This window comes from Molossus molossus, unplaced genomic scaffold (genome assembly GCF_014108415.1).
Source record: "Molossus molossus isolate mMolMol1 unplaced genomic scaffold, mMolMol1.p scaffold_m16_p_12, whole genome shotgun sequence".
Classification (NCBI taxonomy): domain Eukaryota; kingdom Metazoa; phylum Chordata; class Mammalia; order Chiroptera; family Molossidae; genus Molossus; species Molossus molossus.
In genome coordinates this window covers 72,732,587-72,753,078 of record NW_023425347.1, presented here as the reverse complement: position 1 = coordinate 72,753,078, position 20,492 = coordinate 72,732,587, and the positions used below count along the sequence as shown (strand labels likewise).

At 47.3% G+C, this 20,492-nt stretch overlaps 1 protein-coding gene across 6 annotated transcripts in view; it reads left to right on the top strand.

Annotated features, from left to right (window-relative positions):
* Nucleotides 1-20,492, top strand: part of ST3GAL3 (ST3 beta-galactoside alpha-2,3-sialyltransferase 3) — a 156,012-nt gene that overhangs the window by 88,620 nt on the left and 46,900 nt on the right. The window lies entirely within an intron of this gene.

Below are 20,492 nucleotides of genomic sequence, written 5' to 3'. Positions count from 1 at the left end.
CAGGGCCTGACGAACTGAGACTGGAGTGCAGCCTGGAGGGCAGAGACTGTCAGGGTCATTTTGTTCCTTCAGAAAGTTGTGGGGGTGTCTGACTGGAGGGGCTGGGGGAGAGGCTGCTCAGGACCCGCTAGGCTTCGGGAATAGCACTTGGAGCACCGGAGGAGCCCCAGGATGGGCTCTGCTCAGCGGGAAAGGGCTTGACCCCACCCCTTGCAGGCTAAGGCGAGGGCACACCGTGTGCTTGCACAGGAGTGCTGAGAAACAGCTTCCCCGAACGCAAAGCCAGGGCATTTGGGTTTGGTGCTCCTTTCTCTTTCCAACTGAATGATCAAACTCAGCTCCTTGTGCAGAGCAGGGCTCCGCTGGCTGCATATCTGGTGTTCAGATAGAGCTCTCCTTGTTTAGGGTTTGCCTCTGAATTAACTCCAAACACTGTGCTTCCCCTAACTATTTACTGAGCACCTCTTAAGTGTCTGGCACTAGGCTCCATATTCTCACATGTGTTTCTCAGGCCTACATGACTCAGACACTTGTGAGTTTTTCTTGACCTGTATGTACTTTCTTTTTCTAATGGAAAGTAATACAAGCATGTGATTTTAAAAATTAAATAATTCAAACAGCACAAAAGGTATATACTCCCACTCTAGACCCCTTCCCCAGAAATAGTCAACCATAAATGGCAACAGACTGTATTTATTGTTCTGTATCTTACTCTTTATTCCTAACAGTACATGTTAGAGATTATTATTCTATTACCAGCATACATGGATTCATCTTATTTTTAAAATGATTTCATAATACATAATTGCATGGATATGCCCTGCTTTTAGTAAAAGTAAGGTTTATTGAAGTTTAATTTACAAACAGTAAAATTTACTTTTTAGTGTAGTTGTATGAATTTGGTAAATGCATACCTTTGTATAACCACAACAATCAATAGAACATTTGTATCATCACCCCCAAAAGTTTTCTTGTGTTCCTTTGCACTGTACCCTTCCCCTGAGCCCCCCCACCTCTGCCATCCCTAACAACACTGATTAGTTTTCAGTCCCTATAATATTTCAGAATGTCATGTTTATGGGATCACATACTATGCAGCCTTTTGAGTCTGCCTCTTTCATTTGATAAAATGCATTTGAGATCTGTGCATGTTTTGCATGTGTCAGTTGTTTGGTCCTTTTTATTGCTGAATAATATTCCCTTGTATGGATGTAACAGTCTGTTTGTTCAGTCAAAAGATATTTGGGTTAATTCCAGTTTTTAGCTATTAAAAATAGAACCACTATAAACATTTGTGTACAGGATGTATGCCTCACTTTATAAAACTTTTCCAAATTAACTACACCATTTTGCTTTCCTGCCAGCAATGGATGAGAGTTTCAGGTGTTCTACATCCGTGTTGTCAGTCTTTTAGTTTTAGCGATTCTAGTAGATTTTTATTTTGTATGTAGTGTTTTTAGTTTCCTTTGGCAGTTTTGATTTTTGTGTGTGTGTTTCTTTTTATCACTGTTTTTCAGCAATTTGATTATGATGATCTTGTTGTGGCTTTCTTATATTTATTTGGCTTGGGTTTATTTTTCTCCTTGGACCTATAGGTTCATAGTTTATTTTTTTTTAAATCAAATTTGGATGGTTTCTGTCATTTTTTTCAAATATTTTTTTCTGTTCCACCTCTTTCTCAGGATTTCAGTTACATGTGTTATACCATTAGTCCCGCAGGTTACTAGTGCGGTTTTGTTGTTTGTTTTTTCCAGTCTTATTTCTCTCTATGCTTCATTTTGGATAGTTGATATTGCTATGTTTTCACATCCACCGATTTCTCTTTTATAGTTTCTAACCAGCTGTTTATTCCAAGGTGTATTTTTATTTCAGATATTGTGTTTTTTATTTCTGTAGTTCCATTTAGGTCTTTTTATATCTTCCATTTCATTCCTTATTATGTTCCTGTATTCTTCTATCTTTTTGAACATATGGAATATATTTGTAAAAGCTGCTAATTCCATAATCTCTGTCATTTCTGGGATGGTTTCTACTTATTGGTTTTTCTCCTGGTTTTGGCCTATATTTTTCTGATTCTTTTTATGCCTTTCAGGTAATTTTTTATTGGCTTCCAGATGATGCAAATTTTACATTTTTCTGTGCTAGATTTTGTTGTATCACTTTTTAATAGATTGTGTCAGCTTTCTTGGGGATTTACTTAAGTTACTCGGAATCAGTTGTATCCTTTGAGGCTTGCTTTTAACACTGTTGGTATATGTTTTGAGCAACCTTTTGTCTATGGCAGGTTTGTCTCCATTAGTAATGTGGGACCCTTCTGAGGATTGCCCAATGCCTTGTGCATTATAAGGTATTTCCATTCTGGCTGATTTATTTCCACTCTGGTTGGTGTGAGTACAAACAATTCCCAGCCCTTGTGAACAGGAATTGTTTGATCTACTGCTTCCTGGTGGTCTTTCCTCAGCCTCAGAGTTTCCTGTCATGTATGCACAGATCGGCACTTGGCCAAAGATCTGAGGGGACCCTCTTGTAGATCTCCAGAGCTGTCTATGCAGTTCTGTCCTCTGTGGTCTTCTCCCCAAATTCTAGCCTCCTTAGCCTCCCTAAACTTTGGTCTGTTTTCTCAACTCAGAAAGACCACTGGGCTCTGTTTAGGTTTCCCATCCTTTCACTGGCCTGAAGACGATTGTGTCATGTATTTTGACTTGTTTTCTGGTTGTTGAAGGTAAGAGGGCAAATCCTATCCCTGTTATTCCATCATGGCTGAGGACAGAAGTCTCTTGTTCTTTTTTACATAACAATCTCATAAAGATGCACTAAACTTTAGTTTATCGGGTTTCTGTCCATGGACATTTAGGCAATCGCCAGTCTTTGCAACTAAAATATTAATTCAGTGAATAACCTTTCTTGTACAATGTTTTTCCACACATATGAAATTATCTAGAATAAAGCAATACTTCTGGATCAAAAGTAATGTTGAAAGTTATTGGAAAATGACCTGTTGTAGCAGTTTTTTTTTTCTTTTCAATTTTTTTTCTTTATCGATTTTAGAGAGAGAAGAATGGAGAGGGAAAGAGAGATAGAAACATTGATGAGAGAGAACATTGATTGGCTGGCCGCCTCCTGCATGCCCCCAGTGGGGATCAGGCCCACAACCTGGGCATGTCCCCTGACTGGGAATCAAACCTCTTGGTGCATGGGTCGATGCTCAACCACTGAGCCACACTGGCTGGGCAGCTGTAGCAGTTTTTGAATTTACATCTACTTATAGTAGTTTGTAAAGGTGCCTTCCTCTATGTTTTCTTCCAGTACCTTTCTAGCTTTATTATTTATATTTGAATTATTACTCCATGTGGTTTTTTTATTGTTTTGTTTTGTTTTGGGAGTGATCCCTAGGTTTGTTGGTTTCCCCCCACCCTGATGGGTAGCTAGTGCTTCTTGATACTTTGATCAAAAATTCTAAATAAGTTCGGAATTTTGGTTTTTATAGCAACACCATTTTGACACTAAAGGTCTTCAGGTAGCTCTTGATGTGTTAGTTTGGACACAATCTAATAAAAACAAACTATTAAGTTTTTCTCTTTTTATTGCCAAGTGCTGTGTGAAGCACATTCTCACTCTCCTCCTAAGCCTCACTCCTCATGTGCACCCAGCCCTGACTCCCACACCCCTAACTCCACACCCTGACTCCCACACCAAGCACAGGCCACGGGTCTGGCGGTGGTGATGGGAGGGGCACTGCTGTGCCGTCCTGTCCCGGCTGCAGGCTCCTGCTTCTCTGTGAAGCCAGCTTGTTCCTTCCAACACATTTGTGCTGTCTGCTGGGAAATCTCCCCCTCCCTCCCCTGTTCTTGAAACTTGCCTGCCTGGATACATCTTCCTCTAATGAGAGAGATGGGGCATAGGAGCCAAAGGAGCTAGTTTATTGAGCATCTGCTCTGCTCTAAACATGGGATTGAGGCTGTTCATCTGTTGGTCTCGTGGGATGGAAGTCTTCCCTGACCTCATCCCCCTGCACGCACCCGATTACCCTTTCCTCAACCTGTATTACCACAGTGCCGCCCACATGGCTGTCACTGCATTTATAATCCGTTGATGTTTCTTCCACCATAGTAGGCTCCGCGCTTCTTAGCATAGAGATGTGGTCTTGTTCATACTGCCAATGCTTAGCAGAGCCTTTAGCACATAGTAGGCACTTACTGTTTCCTTTATGAATGGATATTAGTATTTGCCATCAGGAGACTGAAAGTCTGAGGGTTTGAGGAATTTGGTAAAACACTTTCAGTGGAGAGTTTCTGAAGAAAAGCAACTCTTCTGACACATACCAATACATGATAGATTGGAAAGACATGAGATTTGGAGACGGAAAGTTCTCATAGCTTTTTCACTTAACAGGCTGCATGATCTTGGGAAAGTCTGAGCATTACTTAACTCATTAGTCAAGAGGATGAAATGAGATGATCTGTCTCGGGGCTATAAATGTTAGATCCTTCCAGCATAATTGTTAGACACTTAACTAAGTGAATTCTTATTTTCTTGTTGACTTTTATTATAATCAGGTACGTTTTTCAGGAAGATATAAAGATCCCAGAATATGTCATGGTAAATATTTAAACTGTAGGTTTGAAGAAAAATATATAACTCATAAAACCTTAATTGGCACGCTCCATTTTCCTGGTGATGCTTTGCTACATACGTTTGGGTGGCTTTTTGTGCTTTGGTGAAAGATTGAGTATCATGCTTTAGATGGTGGCCAGTGGTGCCACTCAGCACGGGAGCGATTGTGGCATCCACAGGCTAAGCCCATGGCAGACATCTTCGGCGGAGAGCAGAGCCCACACCCAGACCAGATGGAGCAGTAGCAGCAGCAGTGACCATGTGTCAGTATTGATGTATCAGGTCCTGTGCTAAGGCCTTTTCCTTGTTTTGTTTTTTGTTTGAATCCTCCCAGCAATCATATGAGATAGGTATTGTTATTAATCCAGTTTTAAATATGGGCAAATGGTGGAGTAGAGAAGTCAAGGAATTCGCCTGAGGTTACACAGACAGAAAGGGATGAGGCTGGGTTTGAACCCCAGCAGTCTAACAGCAGACTCACAGGCGTAACTGCTCGTTCTACTTCCCCTCGCAGCTGCTGTCTCACGGATAGGCTGGCGAGTCGCCAGAGTACAGCGGTTAACAGATGCCTGTCTGATGGTGGCTAATGAGGTATTGGTGGAGAAACTGCCCTCTTGCCCAGCTCTACAAAGGAAAACCTCATTTCTGTGGAGACACTTTTTGCTGTAGGAAGGCCAGGGCACATGGTGTTTATCTGTGATTGTGTGCGTCTGTGATTTTCATTGCTAAGGAATCATTGCCATGGCCCAAACTGGATGAATTCCCCAGAGTGCAAGGATGGCCTTTGAAACCTTGCTGAGCTCTCTGGGGCAGCCAGTCTGGAGTACTGACAGAGTCCCAGCTGCCTGTTTTAGGACCCTTGCGTGAGAAGGTACAGGAGGCCTGTTACACTGCTCTGGGGGTTTTGAGAGCTCGTGGGCTCCTGGCCAGGGTAGCTGGGTGTCTGTTATCCCCACATTCCAAAGCCCCTCCCTCTCTGCCATTCCAGAGAAGGATCCCAGGACTTTTGTCACTACAGCACCAGGGAGGGGTGGTAAGATTGAGAGATATCCTTGCTAAGCTTTGTCCCATGCTATAAATTACGGAGACTAGAGCACCGTCCACTTCTACAGAACCATTGTCCTTCCATTCCGGGAGCAAAGTGAGTCCCCCACCCACCTGAGTGTGCAGAAGACTTGTTATCACTGCTTTCTCCACCCCATCCGAGTGTGCAGAAGACATTATAACTGCTTTCTCTGCTTCCTCATCCCTCTAACTCTTCATCTCTGTAGTCTGCTTCCTCTCCTACCCTCCCCCTCCCTGAGATGCTCTAGTTCAGATCACCAAAATGGACTGACAAATCCAGTGGGTAGACTTTCTCTCTCCCTCTCTCTTTTTACTTCTCTGAAGCATTTGGCAGTAATGATCTCTTCCTCCATTTTGAACATTTAAAACTCTCCTCATAGCCCTGGCTGATTTTGTTCAGCGGTTAGAGCGTCGGCCTGCGGTCCAGGGAGACCCGGGTTCAATTCCTGCTGGGGGCATGTACCTCAGTTGCAGTTTGTCCCCAGCCCCGGTTGGGGTCGTGTGGGTGGCAGCCACTCGATGTGTCTCTCTCACATTGATGTTTCTCTCTCTCTCAATCTCTCTCTCTCAATCTCTCTCTCTCTCTCTCTCTCTCTCTCTCTCTCTCTCTCCCCCTCTCCCTCTCTTTCTCTCTCTCTCTCCCATTCTATCTGAACAAAAATTGGAAAAATGTCCTCAGGTGAGTATACAAAAAAAAAAAGAAACTCTCCTCATAGATTCTTTGCCCAAGCTCCCTTCCAGTTCTACATCTCTGAGTGTTCCTTCTCAGTCTCTTTTGCAAGCCATCTCCCTTTTCTGTGCCCACCCTAACTCCCGATGTCTGCCAGGGTTCATTATGGCCTTCTTCTCACTCCAGTGCTTCAGCTAACGTGTGCTGACGACTCAGATCTGTTTGGAGCCCAAATCTCTCCTGAACTCTAGACCCAAATACCCAACTTCCTGCTGGACAGCTCCACTTGGATGACTCTCAAGCATCTCAGAATTAGTGTCTCCGGCTCACTGAATTTCCTAAATCAAATCAGTCCATGTTGCCTATTTCAGTGAATGACACCACTATCCACTCTGACACCTGAGCCAAACATCTGGGAGTCGTTCTTTCTGCTTCCTTTCTCAAGCAAATACCCAACTAGTCATTGAGTCCTGTCACTTCTATCCTATAGAATATCTCTTCTCCGAGGTCAGTCCCTCCCCCGTGCCCTGATTCCCCAACCTCTCTGGATCTTGAACCTGAAGACCCAGGAACCCGGATCCTCATTCTCTTTACTGATTCTTTCATATCACTGTTTCATCATACTCAAGTTTCTCCCATCCTGTAAGTTGCCACATCGACTCTACTCTCCTATAAACCCAATGTTAATAGCTACCATGTCATTCATTCAGCGTATCTTTATTGAGCACCTACTATGTGCCAGACAGTTTTTAGGACCATATGTTTAAGCATTGTATAAGATACATAAAATCTCTCCCCTCAAAGAGCCTTCATTTCCTTGGGAGACACAGACAGCCTGCATGTATAAAATGTCACACAGTCTTATAGAGCCAGCCACTGTGCTAAATACCATATGTTCATTATTTCATTTAGTCTTTTCAACAACCCTGTGGAGTAAGTGTTGTTATGCCCATCATATAGATGAAAAAGCTGTAACTTACCCAAGGCCACAGTAGCACAGAGCCAGGAATCAAACCCACCAATCCCACCTTATGACTTGAGTCATGGCTCGTGTCCATGAGCCTGTAGGGAATGCACATTCCTTTTGCTTAGAGAATATTTTACATATTTTCAGTAGGTACCCCCTTCAGTGAAATCGTTGGGTGCTGGACCTTTCCAGGAAAAGCAGAGAGCTCCTCTCAGCAGAATGTCCCAGGGTTGATAGCCCTGCATGGGCTAGACATACCGAAGGCCTGTCCTTGAATGTCCTTGAATGGCATCTGTCCTCTTGATTTCTTTGCCATTAATTTATTTTTCATGTATTCCTCAGTATTAGTTTTCTGACCTTTAGGAAGTAACCCATGTTCTGCTTTTAAATTAATTTCATTCCCTGTCTCACCCTAACCCTCTGCCCACCCCACCCCATTCAAGAAATTCAGCCTGACAGTACCTGATAGTTATATACTCCAACTTCTTCCTCTTTTCTCTGTGTTCCAGCCCTCATAGGTGGGTCTGCAGTAGATGGCCAGAAGTTGTATTTTCTTTGGACAAATCTCCTTCCCTAGATGACTAGGAACCCACACTTTTTTGCACAGGTGAATATTGCAGACCCACCTGTTGGTTTTCCCTGGTTATAAATTCATCTGCTGCAGGTGAAGTGCTAGGCCTCAGTCTGCAAACAACTCCTGGGGGTGTCAGAGTGTGTCTTTCCCCTGCCCCAGTCAGGACCCGAGGAGTATGTCTCGTCCTCTCTCTAGCTTCTCCTGAAGGTGAGTGCCAGGCACAGCCTTGGTACAATGCCCCTGCAGGGCATCCGTCAGTGGGAACCTGTTGTATTCAATGGAATTAAAAGTAATGTGAGCTGGTCTGACTTTAGAGAAATCGAGAAGAAAGTTTTAGAAATCTCCATAGCAAATAGAGCAAGTTTATGCCTGTTGACCCTAATGATTAAAAAATGGAGCTTGATGTGTTTTAATTTTTCTAGTGATTCATTCTTCATTATACATTATGGAAGTATCAGTCTGTGACAGAATTGAAATTTTAAAAGCAAAACAAACTGGCCCTTCTTCACAGACAGTGTGATAAGCATTGAACTGTAGTGTTAAGAGCACAGGCTTTGGGTTGGCTGAACCTCTCCAACCTCCTTTTCCTCATGTGCACCTACTGAACTTGGGGGTAAGGGAGGCAGAGCATGGACACAGACATATCCAGGCATCTGTGCTCTGGAAGAGGTGAGGACAGAGGAGGCCCTTAAGCAGGAAGGGCTGATAAGAGATTGATCAGGGCGGCTTTCTGGTGCAGGTGATACCTGCACTGTGCCTGGAAGGATGGGACTTCAGTAGCAGGGTCAGTCACTCGTGGGAGCAGCTTCTTCCCTTGCAGACCCAGCTCCGGGCTCTGGGAAGTAGGAACCCTGGACGTGCTTAGAGCGCAGTGCCTGGTGAGAGCAGGCAGGCTGCATTCCTGTGGTGTTTGAAGATTGATCTTGTCAGATTAGCAGCTTTGCTTTTCTTGGTTCAGGTACAAGATCCCCACGTGGGGAGCTCTGCTGCTGAGGAAAGCAGGGAACGTGAGCCTGGCCCTTGTCCCAGTCTGTGCGAGGCTCCAGGCCAGGAACCGCCCTACTCAGGCTCCTCCGGGAGGTCGGGCCACGTCTGAGCTCCAGTCACAGTCTCAGTGAGGCAGGAGCGCTGCAGAGGAGGATGCTGCCTGCATCCAGGGACTGGGGTGGGGAGTCACAGATGCATGTAGGGTGCCTCCCCACATAAATAGAGCTCGAGGGGAGAAGCAGGGCTGCAGCCTCACCTCTCCCAGATGTAGGCGGGACACCAGTCCTTGCCCACCTCCTGATCCGAGCTGAACTCTTTGTTCCCCATCCATGCGTGGAATCATGCATTACTCCTAGGCAAATGAAGGGGCCAGAGGGAAGCCACAGCCCCACCCAGGGAGCCAGAGTTCAGTGAACCTCTCAGGAGAGAGGCCTGGGCTAGAGGGAAGAAAATAGGAAATGATCCACACAGAAACCTCAGAGGATAAATGAAATTGTCCAGGGTGATGTGGAGAGTGATGGGAGACCCTTATGGGGAAATGCAAGGCTGACTGCTGGCAGCATGACACAGGCAGGCCTGATGACCCCGGCAGGTGACATCTCTGTGCCCCGTGCTGGGATTGACCCATTCTCCCTTTCTGTGTTCCACAGGCTTTGTATGGGGAAGTTTCCTCACTAGAACAACTTGAGAACACTGTTTGAAAACAGATGGTTGGCAAAAACAAAAGGACACCTTGCACTCCATTGTTCAGCCCCTCAAGAAAGAGTGTGTAGGCCAGAGGCCAGCTGCAGAGCTCTCCCCAAGAAACAGGTCCCCAATGGAGCAAGACCCCCAAATGCACCAACGCATGTTTGTGGGGCCTGGCTCAGAAATAGCTCTGTGGGGTCTGATTAGAGATGGTTCTGTGACCGCTGTCCCTACTGGCCTCGCTCCCACATGTCCATGGGCAGCTGTGATCAGCAAGGTTGCAGCCAGATAAAGGGCTGCCTCCACCTCATTCCCCATCTCCTCCATCCGCCCTCCTGCACACCCTCAGGACAAGCAAGAGGGATGAAGGACAGGACTTTGTTCAGCTCTGTTTGTCCTTAGGACCTTTTGTATGCTCTCTAAACCGCTGCCTGCACACCTGTGCCTTTGTCTTTCTGCTCAGAGGTTGTTGCGTGCACAGGTGCCTAGATAGCCAGGTCCTGTCCCCCAAACGGGCGTATCTCCCCTTCTCCCCTACACCTGAGGGCTGGTGCAGTGAGAATGTCCACTGCTTTGGTCAGGTCCTGTGAGCCCATGTGGTTCTCCTGATGGAAAGAATCCTTCCTCAGAGGCAAAGACCTTTTTAAAATAAGGTGTAGCCAGTTCTGCGGTAGCCTGGTGTTCCTGAGGTGGGGTGAGCAGTACAGGCGGCCACAGGGCAGTGCGCAGCAAGCATGCCTGGTGCTGGTGGCTGCAAGAGACTGCACATCCGGGAGACCTGCGCCCTGACCCAGCCCGTCTCCAGCAGGCTCCGACAGAGCCGCTGACCTGCATGGAGATGCGCTCCTCTGCTGCCCCTCGCATCACTGAGAGGAGACAGAGGACTCAGAGGCTGCGGTCTGGCCAAGGAGAGCTGTCAGCAGGGACAGCTGCATAGGGCAGGTGCAGGAGTGAGCCTGGCTCCATCAGTCTCTGCCCCTGGACTCACTCAGGGACTCCATGGAGGAGTGTTTGCTGAAGGGAGAAAGGAAGGACCAGTCATACTCTGCCCTGCATCTGGATCCCCAAGGCTGGCCTCTGTGAGCAGCAGGTCTCGTTATGCAGCCCTGAACCCCCTTCAGCAGGACTTGGGGGTTGGGTGCAGAGAGGGGAAGGCAGGGACCCAGGCCACAGGCTAAAGCCATCATGCTCTCTCCTGCAGCAGGCTGTTCATTTTTTTTCAGGCCATGGCCGGGCCTAATGACTAGCTACGTTTCAGCCCTTTTCTGAGGGCTGGTGTGGATTTCAGGAAGTAGAGCGCTTTGTAACTTGGGCAGAAGTGGTCCAATCCCACTCAGACTGTCTTTACTTGGTGCTGGGGTGCAGTTGGTCAGGGGAAGTGGGGAGGGGTGTCTCTGCCACCTGACTTCACCTCTGAGTCCGTGATCGTTGAGATCGAGGCCTTGCCAGTGCCCGTGCCAGGCTCATAGTGCCTCATTCATGCTATCTTAGCGAAGATGGAATGGTGCTGGGGGCTCCCCTTTTTTATTCGGGGCAGATGAAGAAAGCTCGGGTTTGGGAGTGGAGCAAACCTGGGTTTGAATCGCAGCTTTGCCGCTTAGCTAGCCGGGCAACCTTGGACAAGTTCCTTAGTCATGCCCAGCTCAGCTTCCCCTTCTGCAAGTGGGAGTGACAGTCCCGGCAGCACGGGCAGTCGTGAGGGCTCCACAAGCGGACGTCCCTGCAGCCTGGGCCTGGTGCAGACCTAAGTGATGCTCAGCCAGTCGGGGTGATTGTTGTTGCTGTTCTGTCTCCTCACACCCTGACGGCCTCAGCTCTTATCGAGACCTCTGGTATGTGTCTTGACGGGAGCCGTCAGGACTTGTATAGACTGCATGCAAACCCTGGTGATTGGCATTTGTTGATACAGGAATGCCTCCGCATATGGGGAAGTGTGGCTTTTGGAAAATCCAGCCACACAGGACGCAACTGATAACTTGTAATTTAGTAGAAAAGGCTTCTGACTACCTGAAAGAGCTGTCAGAGCAGCAGGGAACTGATGCCTGCTGGTGCCCTGGCCCCTGGGTGGCCTTGCTCTGCAAACCTTTGTGCTGTGTCCATGCTGTACCCAACCTGGGATGCTCGTCTCCCAACCCTCCGCCTTTAGAACCACTGCCTTTACTTGAACGAGCTTCCCACACGCCACCTGGCACAAAGCTCTCCGACCAGCCAGCTGCTCATGGCACCCGCCCTCGGAAGGGGCCTGGACGAGGCCTGCACTCTCCTTTGGGGGTGCCACCTGCATGTGCTACCTGGAGTGTCCACCTCACAGTCTCCACCTTTCAGCTCCAGCTCAGACGTCACCTCCCGTGGAGCCTTTCCCTGGGTCCCCAGGCAGAGTTAGCCTCGGCTCCCACGGCTCTTCGTGCATTTCTGTCCATAACACTTAATACGTTGCACTGTAGTTCCCTCCTGGATCCTCCACTAATTGTGTCTAATTTTCACCTTTAATTTCCCTAGGGTCTCTTACCGAGAATGGGGTCTCCCTTGCCTTTGTCCGTCCTGTCAGCTCAGGTGTCTTGGCTGCATTGGCCTGGGGGGCGCGGGTGTCCTGCCGGCCCTGTGCTGCCTCCAGGCCCCGCTGCTGCTCGCCTCGCCCTGGGCTTCCTCCCACAGCACAACCATGGCAACAGTGGGCAGAGTCAAAGTGATTCTGAGACGGTACTAACGTCTAGGTAATTCTCCTCTCAGAACCGCCAGTTTGATGGGCTCCTTCAGTTAGCTCGGTAACTGGGAAGTGCATTTTGTTAACTGCCTGTGTTGGACACTGGGGAAATGGTTTGGGAAATGTAGGCATGGTGCCAGCTCACCATCTGGGGGGCTGAGGTACGTTGAAGTTGTACCTCAGGCTTCTAGTGACATTTAGGTTGCAAAGTGAGAGACTTGGCTGAGAGGCTCCACACCTGGCCCTGGTGTGGCAGCAGCACCTCCGTGGCTGAGTGGGCGTCACACAGTATGTAGCTCTGTGGGGTGTGGCAGGACTGAGAGGATGGCAGCTTTGGGGCCTCAGAAAGACTGTCCTGTGAGTAGCTTACACGGAACAGGGTTACAGAGAGACAGAAAGGACATCTGAAAAGACTGAGCAAGACTTCTTGGCACGTTCCCCCAAGTCAAGCCCAAACAAAAGGCTGTTGATGGCATTTCTTCCGTACAAGTCACGGAAAGCTTCAGACGAAGGGTGAACAGTTTCTGCTTCTGCAGTTCAGAGGCCATAAAGAATGAAGAATGGCTTGGGGAAATCATGGCTTCGTCATTAAGACAGCATCCGCCCCCTAGAACTGAGCACGTCTGCACAGCGTGTGAGCCTAATCCCCGTGCCCCCTGCAGAGGCCCTGGTGGGGCAGAGATGCCCTCAGGCATGGGGGAGCCTCCCACATCCTCCACCTCTCTGGGGCCCAGACCAGGCCGCAGGATCCCCCTGCAGACCTTGCCCGTGATGACTGCTTGCCTGGCTCCTGACCCCAAGGGACCCAAGTTAGATTCTGCCCCTCCCCCACCTCTAAACAACCCCACTCTGCCAAGCCTTGTGCAGAGCTGTGGGGGGACCGTGATTAGTAAGTCACTGCCCCCAGGAGCTGAGCGGATGAGAAAGACCAACAGAACAGTGTGGGGACTGCAGTAACAGCCAGGGAGTTGTGCTCGCCCAGACGAGGGCCCTAACCAAACTGAGTGCAGGAGAGGCTTCCTAGAGGAGGTGCCGCCCGTGCCGCCTGTCGGAGGACAGGTGAAAACTGGCCAAGCGCCCTGGCCGGTTTGGCTCAGCGGTTAGAGCGTCGGCCTGCGGTCCAGAGAGACCCGGGTTCGGTTCCCGCTAAGGGCATGTACTTCGGTTGCAGTTTGTCCCCGGCCCTGGTTGGTCGTGCGGGTGGCAGCCACTCGATGTGTCCCTTTCACGTCGATGTTTCTCTCTCTCTCTCTCTCTCTCTCTCTCTCTCTCTCTCTCTCTCTCCCTCCCACTCTATCTGAACAAAAAATGGAAAAATATCCTCAGGTGAGGATAAAAAAAAAAAAAAAAAAAAAAAACTGGCCAAGCAAAGGACCCAGGCTAGGCAGTCGTACTGGGGGACGGAGACACACTGGCAAGTAATCTGGGCGGCCTAGGTACAGTCCCTGGGGTGGGAAGAAGCCGTGAGGCCATGCTGAGGACTTTGCTATTTTATTTTATTTTTAATTGCAGTTGATATTCAATATTATTTGATATTAGCTTCAGGTGCATAACACAGGAGTTAGACATTTATATAATTTAGGAAGTGATCCCCCTGATGATTTTGATTACCCACCTGGCAACATATATAATTACTACAATGTTATTGACTATATTCCCTACACTGCACTTTGCATCCCGTGACTATTTGTTATTATAAAAACTCTTTATTGCTCTGGCTAGTTTGGCTCAGCAGTCAGAGTGTTGGCCCACGGACCAAAGGGTCACAGATTTTATTTCCAGTCAAGGGTATGTACCTTGGTTGCAGGTTCAATCCCTGGCCTGGTCAGGGTTGTGTGGGAGGCAACCATTTGACATGTCTCTCCTCTCTCTCTCTCTCTCTCTCTCTCTCTCTCTCTCTCTCTCTCTCTCTCCCTCCCTCCCTCCTTCCTTTCCACTCTATCTAAAAATCAATGGAAAAATATTCTTGGGTGAGGATTCACCAAAAATAAATAAATAAATGAAATAAAGAAAATAAATAAAAGAAATGTACTTTAAAAACAACAACTCTTTACTGTGAAGTCAGAGCTTTAGAAATGTTAGGTCCTGCCCTGGCCAGTTTGGCTCAGCGGTTAGAGCGTCGGCCTGTGGTCCGGAGAGACCCGGGTTCGGTTCCCGCTAAGGGCACATACTTCGGTTGCAGTTTGTCCCCGGCCCTGGTTGGTCGTGCGGGTGGCAGCCACTCGATGTGTCCTTTCACGTCGATGTTTCTCTCTCTCTCTCCCTTCCTCTCTCTCCCTCCCACTCTATCTGTACAAAGAATGGAAAAATATCCTCGGGTGAGGATAAAAAAAAAAAAAAAAAAAAAAAAAAAAAAAAAAAAGAAATGTTAGGTCCTGACCTGCCCTGGCCAGTTTGGCTCAGTGGTTAAAGCGTTAGCCTGCGACCTGGAGAGACCCGGGTTTGGTTCCCGCTACGGGCGCGTACCTTGGTTGCAGTTTGTCCCCGGCCCTGGTTGGGTCGTGCGGGTGGCAACCACTCGATGTGTCCCTTTCACATCAATGTTTTTCTCTCTCTCTTCTTGTTCTCCCTCCCACTCTATCTAATAAAAAATAAAAATTAAAATTAAAAAAAAAGAAAGGTCGTGACCTGAAGTGGAGGGAAAGGGTCAGAGGAGATGCCGCTGGGGAGGGAGAAGCTGGGAGGCGGTGATGAGGCAAGGAGGGGCCGGTGAGATCTGGGGACGGAGAAATTACATTCAGTGGCTGGTGTAGGGATGAGTGAGAGGAAGGAGTAAAAACAGACCCCCAGATTCTGTCTCGCGCGGCTCGGGAAATGGCAGCACCCTTCCTAACCTACAGAACACAGGAGGGGAGGAGGGCATGTTTGGGGCAGCTGTTGAGTCCACCTGGGGATATGCTGACCTTGAAGTTTCTATGGAGCATCCAGTAGAGAGGTGAGCACCTTTAGTTTTGTTTTCTAATTTCTTTTTGTTATTAGCAACATTGCTATGAATGACATTCATATAACTAAGTCGTTATGCAGTTGCTTGACAATTTCCTCATGTCTCTGACATAGTGAAAGAAATTTCATTTTGATATTGCCCTGGTTTGTTGTATTATCCCTCTTTATCACCAGACTTCTCAACTTGAAATCTGTTTACCTAAACTTCCTTCCCACTCCTTCCCCCATTATTTATCTTATAAGCATTTCCATATACTGGGTACCATGCTAGGTACTAAGGATACAGAGTAATGCATAGTCTTTACCCTAAAACTTCAGCGTGGAAGGGGTGTCGGACAGGAAAACTGAACTGTAACATGGCGTGTTGATGTTATGGCAGCTAAAAGTGTAGGATGCCGTGAATACACAGAAAGGAGGCACCAAGTTAAGCTGAGGGCGTCAGAAGGCTTTTGTTTTTCTGAGGAGGCTTTCTGGGCTCTCCCCTCTTCCACCATTATTGTTGATAGTACTTCTTTTTGTTTGTTTGTTTGTTTTTTCATCCTCACCCAAGGACATTTTTTGATATTTTGTTCAGATAGAGTGGGAGGGAGAGAGAGAGAGGGAGTAACATCAACATGAAAGGGACACATTGAGTAGTTGCCACCCACACAACCCAACCAGGGCCGGGGACAAACTGCAACCAAGGTACATGCCCTTAGCGGGAACCGAACCTGGGTCTCTCAGGACCGCAGGCCGACACTCTAACCGCTGAGCCAAACCGGCCAGGGCGTTGATAGTACTTCTTGATCTTCATTGGAATAATTTGCTTCTAGCATTTGAAATCCAGAGATGATCTTTTCATTGGTTCATTGATAAGTGATGTCTCACCATCATCCAATTGAACACTTTTTTTTTCTATTGTTGTTTTGTATTATATTTAGCAGGGGTAGGTGCTACCAGTGTCAGTGGGTGGGATAGATCATGTCAGCTCCTCAAAACATGTGGTCTGTGGAGCTGAAATGTTCATGGGCCCCTCAGGGCCATACCAACCAGAGCCAAAGAGCTGGGCCTTTTCCTGGTCTCCTGACCCCCTCTGGAATCACTCACTGTCTGCCGCACACCCCTGTGTATTCTCCACACTGCCCATTCTCAAAGACATCCCGGGAAGAACATTGTCCCCTTCAGCAGCCTGCACAAAGTGCTGGACGTTCCTTTCTCTCCCTGACTAGAAGCCAGCAGTGTGTAACAGAACACCTGGAGAAGCTGTCCTTTTTGGGTAAAGTGGTTAGAGAAGTATTTTTGAAGGAAGTGATATTTTAAATATTGCATAGGAATTAGGCAGTTGAGAAACAACAGGTGTCGTAGACAGAGGAATGTATACACTAAGAGCATGGGAACCACAAGGACAGTCAGAGAACTTCAAGTGTTTGGGCGTGTCTGGAGCACAGTGATACATCCTGGAGCGCTGGAAGGCAAGGCTGGAGAAGTCATCCAGGGCCTAGGACCCTTACAAGTCATTCTAAAAGGATTTTGATAGTAACCTGAAGGAAATGGAGGATTATTGATGTTTTAGACAAGAGTCAAAAGAGTGACAAGGTCAGATTTGCTACTTGGAGAGCCTGCTCTAATCTAATAAGGAAGGTGAATTGGAGGAGGGGACTTGGACACCTGAAGATCAGTTAAGCTGAAGTCAGTAACGGCTGAAGTCAGTCTCATAGGGATGGCGAATAGAAACTTGGTAACACTTAGGAAATGCAATCAAAGTGTCCCTTCTCTCCTCCCAGAGTATCTGGTATGGCATTTCTCCCACCACCACCACATCTGATCATGACATTGTTATGTCTCCCCCTCCAGGACAGGAGCCTATCATTACTCTCTGTGGCCACCCCTAGCATCTCTTATGCCTACTGAATCGATTTGATGATTAACTGGGTATGGAAGGCTGGGGAGAGCAAAGAATCTGGAATGACTCCCAGATTTCTGGCTTCAAAGATAGAAAAGAAGAAGAAAAAAAGGGGTGCCATTCATTAAGATTGGGAACCCAAAAAGAAGGGCAGTTGTTTCCAGTTTTGGTCAGGAGAAGAGGAAAAGACAGAGATCATGAATTTGGCTGTGGACATAAGGGGTTGGAGATGCCTCTGGAACCCTGCAGGAGAGATGCAGGAGTCACATGCGTGTCTGGAGTCCAGGATGAGAGGTCTCTCTCACTCTCTCTCTGTCCCTCCCTCCTTCCCTCCTTCCCAGCGCTGAGGTGGCGGGACCTATCGGCATGTAGAGGAAGTTCTGGCAGTGGGTGAGGTAGTGTAGGGCAGCTGTACAGACTAGGGCCCAAGCTAGCAGCTTAGAAGCCAAATCCACCTGTAGCATGCTTCGTGTGGCCAGCTTAGTGTTTTCAAATAATGTGCCTGCTTTTAGGCATTGGGTCCACTGTAGCATGCTGTAATCCTGCCACTTCTTGTTGTCTTACCTCTGGTCCAGCTAACATACTTATGGTATCTTCTTGGCTCCTGTAGGCATTTGAGTTTATAATTTTTAGAAGGAGGAGAAGAAAGTAAAAGGACGTAATTGGGGAACACCAGCTCATAAGGGATTCATAGGAGGAAAAACGAATGAAGGAGAATGGGAAAGAATGTCCAGGGAGATTAGAGGAAATTATGAGAACAGTAATTTGTTCTCTTCAGAATTATGGGAGGCAATGTAGGCAATATGTAATAAAGTATAAAATGTGAATTCCATTTGATCCAACAATTCCACTTCCAAGTATTTCACATCAGGAAATAATCATATCTGTGCACGCAAGTTATTGTAATATGATGCTTCTTGCAGCATGTTTATAATAGCAAAAAACTGGGAACAACAGCAGTATCTTTTAGTTGAGAAGGACTAAGTAAATGTTGCATGTTTATATGGTAACATATATATAGTCATTAAAAATGATGGTGTCAGATTATATTTACCAACATGCCCCCATAATTTTTTGTTAATTTTTCAAGAGCAGGTTATGGAACAGTACATTTAAGATAATTCAGCCCAGCCTGTGTGGCTTAGTGGATTGAGCATTGTCCCGTGGACTGAGAGGTCCCGGTTTGATTCTCGGTCAGGGCATGTGCCCGGGCTGTGGACTCCATCCCCCATAGGGGGTGTGCAGGAGGAAGCTAATCCATTTCTCTCTCACATTGATGTTTCTATCTCTCTCTCGCTCTCCCTTCCTCTCTCACCAAAAAAATCAATAAAAATATATATATTTTAAAAGATAATTCAATTTATGTCAAATGTCTAGTTATAGAAGGAAATGTCTGGATGCCTTCACACACAAATCACAGAACCTCCCAAAAGCTAAATCTAGTAGAACTTTCTCTAGGGTCTGTGTCTTTGGCCTTTCTGTGGCTTTAGTCATTGTTAAACTTTCTTGGCTTCTACTCCTTTTCGTCTTTCCCTGACCTTTGTCCCATAGGCTAGCAATTAGGACTGAAAAATGGCAGACTCGGTCCAGGGGGAATCCTTCAAAACTGGCAGCTTGTTTATATCCTACGCGCACCCAGAACAGGGTGCAGTTCTCTGGAAAGGAGCGGTTATGGCCAGTATGTCCCTGGTCCTTAATGCCTTTGAGTCTACGTAGCACTTCTGGAATGAAACCCTTCCCTGGGTCTCGGTACAGGTTTCCTCTCTTTAACCACCTCCCACACCCTCTAGCAAAATTGCCTGGCTCTCCCCTCTCTCCCATGCCTTCTGTTCAATCGAGGGGTTATTTTTAAGTGTTGTATATAACATGCTTAAATCCTGGCAAACCACCAGAGCTTTGGAATGGACACCCGAGATAGAAATAGTCTCCCACAACCTCCCCCCTTTCTAAAGTTTTTCCTTTTAAAGAGAGAAAACAAGTTATCTAAACTGTAGACAGCCCTTACAAGAAAGTCCCCAGACACCAGCACTGAGAGACTGAACTGATGGCCTCAGCCACCAAGGTTGGGCTGGAAGCTGGACCTGCTGCCACTTTGGAACTGACTTCAGCCCAGGGGAAGATGGTTCCTGCCGCTGTCCTGGCCCTGATGGGTCTAGAATCCCTGGGTCTCAGAGTCACAGAGAGTACCCAGTTCATCCCCGTTCCGGGTAGCTGGAAGCTCTTAGCCTCCAGTAGCAGCCCATCCACTTTGAGACACTCAGTGAACAGAGAGTTTTAACTAAGAAAGGCCCAAATCTGCCTTTCTGTAACCTCCTGCTGTGACCTAGTTCTGCGCGCCTGAGCCACACAGAACAAGTCTAGTCCCTCTTGTCTGTCAGACACTCAGAGATTTGAAGCTGGTGATTGACCATGTGCCCTCAAGTCCTCTCCAGCCAGACATCTGTGCTCTGAAGGCCCCTCCCTATCATGGCAGTTCTCTTCTGGGTCAGTGCCACTTGTTCCTGTTCCTGTAGGAGTAGAGCTCATGCTGGCTCAGAGGTGGCCTGCCATGGGACAGCATCAGGATAAGCTGTCCTCCCATGTTTCATGCTCCTCATAGTGATTGACACCCAAGAGACACTGCTTTAGTGGTCCTGTCACATTGACCATAAGCCTGTTCTGATGTGTGCTGCCAAGTCCCCATCCCCTTCCTGCTCAAGACTCTGATAGAACGCATGGGCCCTTACCAGGCCTGGCCATGTGGCTGCCTATTCAGAACTTTTGGCATCCTCCTTGGATTTCCAACATAAGCTGCCTCTTTCTGTTTGTCTTCTGTAGATTTGATGATTAAGCCATTCTATCTTTGTCCAAACAGTATATATAAAAACAGAGACCAAGATAAGCCTAGAACGGAATCTTGCCACTGACCTGGTTGGCGTGAGCAGAACCGTTTACCAGATACCACACTCACAGACATCCTGCCGTTCGCCCCTATCGCTGTCCCTCTCTCACACCTTGCTGATCCCAGATCTGTTCTACGTGCTCTTCTGCAGCCCACAGCGAGCACCTGAGAGCTCCGTGCACACTCGTTAATAAACACTGCAGAGTCCTAGAAGGAGCACCAACTTCGACATCAGAAATCTCGGGTTTCCAACCTGGCTTGTCACCTTCTCACCTGGGACAAATCACTTCAACTCTTAGAACCTCTGTTTCTGTATCCGTAAATTAGGGGAAAGTCCCATCTTGCCTACTTTACATGACTTTTGTGAAGATGAAAGCGTTACAAAATAATGAAAACTGGTAGGTAAGAGTAAGGTGATAATAACTGCTTCATAAGCATTGAAAACCAACCAATATGTAAGTACTGCAAGTGCTACAAATAGGAATCACACAAGCCCTGCTGAATATTTTCCATCAGGA